At 39.5% G+C, this 4,423-nt stretch overlaps 1 pseudogene; it reads right to left on the reverse strand.

Annotated features, from left to right (window-relative positions):
- Positions 1-2,660: 2,660 nt before the first annotated feature.
- LOC134913865 (5S ribosomal RNA) lies at positions 2,661-2,779 on the reverse strand (annotated as a pseudogene).
- Positions 2,780-4,423: the final 1,644 nt, after the last annotated feature.

Here is a 4,423-nt window from a genome sequence, read left to right on the forward strand (position 1 = left end):
GTTTTCATTTTCATTATTTGGAGTGTAAATACATTTGTTTACCACAGGTGTTAGCATGAACAATTGGGACTTGGTAATTCAATTGATGTTGTGTTGTAATTGTCCTCGGTCTGCAGTATAACAAAACAAAGGCCAGATACCATCCATTTGCAAAGGATATGCAGATTTCTGACTCCGCATTTTAAACACAGCACTGCACATACCAGTATCTGTGTGCATTTTACTATAAATTGCATTTAACTTATACATGTACAAACCTAATTAATCTATTTCTTACTATATATAGACCTATACTATTCACTATGGTTAAATCACCTATTTATAATGAATTATATTTTAATTCAGACAATATCCATTACCATAATATTATATTAAGTGCGAACAATTACCTATATGGCAACACTGCCGCTGCTAACTCTCTTTATCTGACTGGTCGCATCCTGTGCGACCAGATCAGATAAAACACTTGCTGGTATGCTCGCATCTGATGCGACCATGCCAGGCAAGTGGTTAATATGCTTGCTAAAATAGGAGCAATAGCTCATGTGTTAGGTGCTTTACTGAGGTACATGAGGCTGTGAGTTTGAGTCCCTTGCATGGTATGCTGAGCATTTTGGGGCTGATTGTAAATTGGGAGTAAAGTGAAGAAAGAAGTAACTTTGTATTTGGAACAATCCATATTGCAATATAAGGGATACAAATATATTTAATCTTCTTATTCATGCAGGGTAAATGGCATCCGGTCTCTAGGTCGACAAGACTTAGGTCGACAGTGTCTAGGTCAACCACTATTGGTTGACAGTACCTAGTTCGACAGGGTTTCTAGGTCGACAAGGTGTCTAGGTCAACATGTTCTAGGTTGACAGGTCAAAAGGTCGACATGAGCTTTTCACATTTTTTTCTTTTTTTGAACTTTTTCATATATACCATCCACGTGGACTATGATTGAGCAATGTATGGTGAGGCACCTGTACATCCCTGCACTGTTACTCACTTCTTGGCAGGATGAGGATGAGTTGCGAGATGGGGATCCACCAGTGGTTGGGGAAGCCCTCACCGCACCAGATGAAGGTCCCGTCCCTGCCTCCTCCTCGGGCTCCAGCAGCTTTGTTGTCTCCTTTGCCGGCTTGATGACCCGGCTGAGGGAGCAGATCCTCTACGCGGTCATCAGGTCGGGAGGGTGGGGGGAAGGTGGAAACAGCTCCAGACATGGTCTTGATCCGCCAGATCTGATGCAAGGAGTGGGTGCTGTACATCCCTCATGGCGAGTAGTCACTTCCTTCATTTTTCTAAATTTGTTGTTGCACTCAGCGCCGCCCTTCGAGTGCTGCCGCCCATAGGTAGCTGCCTAAAGCTGCCTAATGATGGCACTGGCCCTGGTGCTGTGGCGCACACTAGTGGAGGTTTCAGAGTACCCAGAAACCTCCTTGATGTACCAAATTTTTTCTACAGAGACTTCTGCTCCCCTCTTTGCTCTTAAGTTTAACTTTACTGCAGGGCTCCTGGGCTCCAGTTTGCTGTTTGCACAGTTCACACAGCATTAATTGCATATGCTGTTGGCAGTTAGAGACTGCTACACCATTGCCGGTGGTCGGACCAAAGCAGAAATTTAGTTCTGTACTGGTACAGGACAGATTTCCTCTTAGAAAGTCAGGAGATGGATGAGCAGGGCACAGTCGCATTGTTTATCAGATAAAGCCCACCAGGCAGCTCTGGGATCCCATGCAACTGTGCCAGATAAGTTGTCAGCTACGTGGAACTGAAAGCTCCATAATAACATGTTTATGTTCATGTTTAAAGAATCTAGCCGCGCAGGGAGGGGCTATGATAATGCAAATTGAGTCATCAAGAAATTAAAAAGGCTCCATCCCTGCCCTCTTTACAAGGAGGAGAGGCAGGATCAGGGAGCATGGCCAAAGGACCTGGGACTCCAATAGATCTCCCTAAAACTTGTGATTCGCCTGGAACTTCCAAGAGAGAAGGCAACTATGAAATAAATTAGAGATTTGTGGGATACCGCACTGATCTTGAAAAAATAGATATTAGTAGAAAAAAAAATTAACAATTGTGGGGATAGTTATTCCCAGTTTGTGTTTTTATTGGTGGTGCACCCAGAGTCAGAATAAGTACTGGACAAGAAAAAAAAGAAAAGAAGACTCTTTTCTGGGTGCACTCTTAGAATTAGTCAGACAAAAGACTAGATTATTGAAAAGTTAAAATGTATTACATTTTATTCATGTGTTATAAAATGATAATTCCACTTGTATCCTGAACAAACATAAAAACACATAAACAATATACAGACGTTAAAATATTAGCATCAATGGTCTCTCCATTACAATATTAGGGTAAATCCATATTATGGAGACCAGATATAGGTATAGGTGATCAAGACCCAAAATGGGTCAGTATGATGGAGACTCACAGGTATACTTTAGAGAATTATTCGAATATCATTGATTATGAATTAGGGTTAAATAACCCCTATTCGTATATCGATCTACACAGGAATTTACACTTAGTTTATGTGACCACCTGTCATAAAAGTTCAACACTCGCCACCCGAATTTTTTTTTGAAGACCTAGAAAAATTTACATTGTACAGAAAGGACCGTGAATCTGCTGTCAGTGTTAGGCACAGACTATATTGAAAACTCAAGAATCTACTAAACTGGGTCTTCCTAGGAGGTCCCCCATCCAAGTACTGACCAAGCCCAACACTGCTTAGCTTCCAAGATCAGACAGGCTCGAGCGTATAAAGTGTGGTATGATAGTAAAGATATGATCAGCCTTTCTACTCTGGAATCACTGACGTGAGTTCACATAATATAAAGATATGAAGGAAAATTAGGAACAGAAAAGGTTTGAATTAAATAGATGGATCTGCTGCCAGCGTTAGGCAAAGGTAAGTATATGGTGTATTCCCAGGTCTTTCCATGTACCAATGGATTGCTGGTGAGAGTCCAGAAATATAGAAAAGAATGAGATTATTAGATGATGTTGAATGGTTGACAAATATCACTACAAATTTATAATAAAAATATTAGGTGGCAGTTCCAAAAAATATGTTACACTGCATAGACATGCTGCTATGATGATTGTTGCCTAACAATAGATGCAACAAGTGGCCATAAAGAAATAACAAATATGATGACAGCTCAAATTACAATATCAATTTCAATGTATACGGTGAAAATTATTATGACTCAATCATCCAGGTGGTGTTTGTAACAGTGCTGCAAATCTATGTGTAGTATTACACTGAAAAGAAATGCAGCTGTGAATATTGTTACAAAGAATGTAACAAATAACTGTGAGAAGGTAACAAATAAAGTAGCAACTACACATGCAATATCAATTTCAATGTATCAGTTGCACAGTTTGATCGTGCAGTATCTTTCATCACTGATAATAGACAAGTTTATGACTTAACGTTGTATTGGCCACAAATTGTAGTATTGTCAAGAAAACTAACAAGTACCCAAAAAATGGAGAATACAGTACAATATATTAGCTAATGCTGTATCTTGCATATCTCCGTGCAAACAATCCAAACATATTGCTGTTGATAGTATGACTACTAATTCATGCATGGGCAGATTGACAATACCGTCTAACTTGTACACACAGTGTGCAGAGAGAATGCAGCGGGCACATAACAAGAATCGTCAGTCTAATATGCCGCTAACACCCTTAGGTAGAAGGGGTGATTAGTAAACGGCTATGATAGCATTACCCGTGGTCTGATTCGAGACGGCGTGGTTGACGGAAGACGCGTTTCACCCTCGCCGAGGGCTTGATCACTTCCTATCAAATAAAACATCTCCTGAAGATGGCTCCATCCTATCAAATCTTTTACAGTCGTATCACTGTCAGGAAACCATTGAAGTATTATCAGTGTTTCTAAACATAGGTGTGATGCTTCCATGGACATAATGAGAGTATATTGTTGTGTAAAGTACTTAAAGCTTCATTGGAAATGAAACAAAAAATGTAAGAAAGTTTATAAAAACTTTTTCTATTTTGCAGACTTCCAAAAAGCTCCATTAATATTTCTTCAAAACAGACAACTAATATAATATTTCACAGTGATTTATTTGATCAGGATAAAAAGAGAAACTATTTGAGTGGAAAAAAATATTGTTTGAACTAAGCCGTGTGGAATAATCTTTGAAGTTTTCTGCAGAGTTACAGCAGTGCCAATAGTGAGGTAACCTGAAAATTCTGATAATCCATCTCAGAGGTTCAAGCGGTTTACTGGGTTCTTACATTTTAGGTGTTGTTCCAAATTTCCAGAGACACCTGCAGGGCTCACATAGCTTACTTGTTAGTTTGTGCAATCAGATGTTGAAATGTGCAGCTGATACAATAATATTATCTCAGATGCAACAGCTACTTGTAGTGTTCTAATAATGCCGGTCTT

Source organism: Pseudophryne corroboree, chromosome 4 (genome assembly GCF_028390025.1).
Source record: "Pseudophryne corroboree isolate aPseCor3 chromosome 4, aPseCor3.hap2, whole genome shotgun sequence".
In the NCBI taxonomy this organism is placed as follows: Eukaryota; Metazoa; Chordata; class Amphibia; order Anura; family Myobatrachidae; genus Pseudophryne; species Pseudophryne corroboree.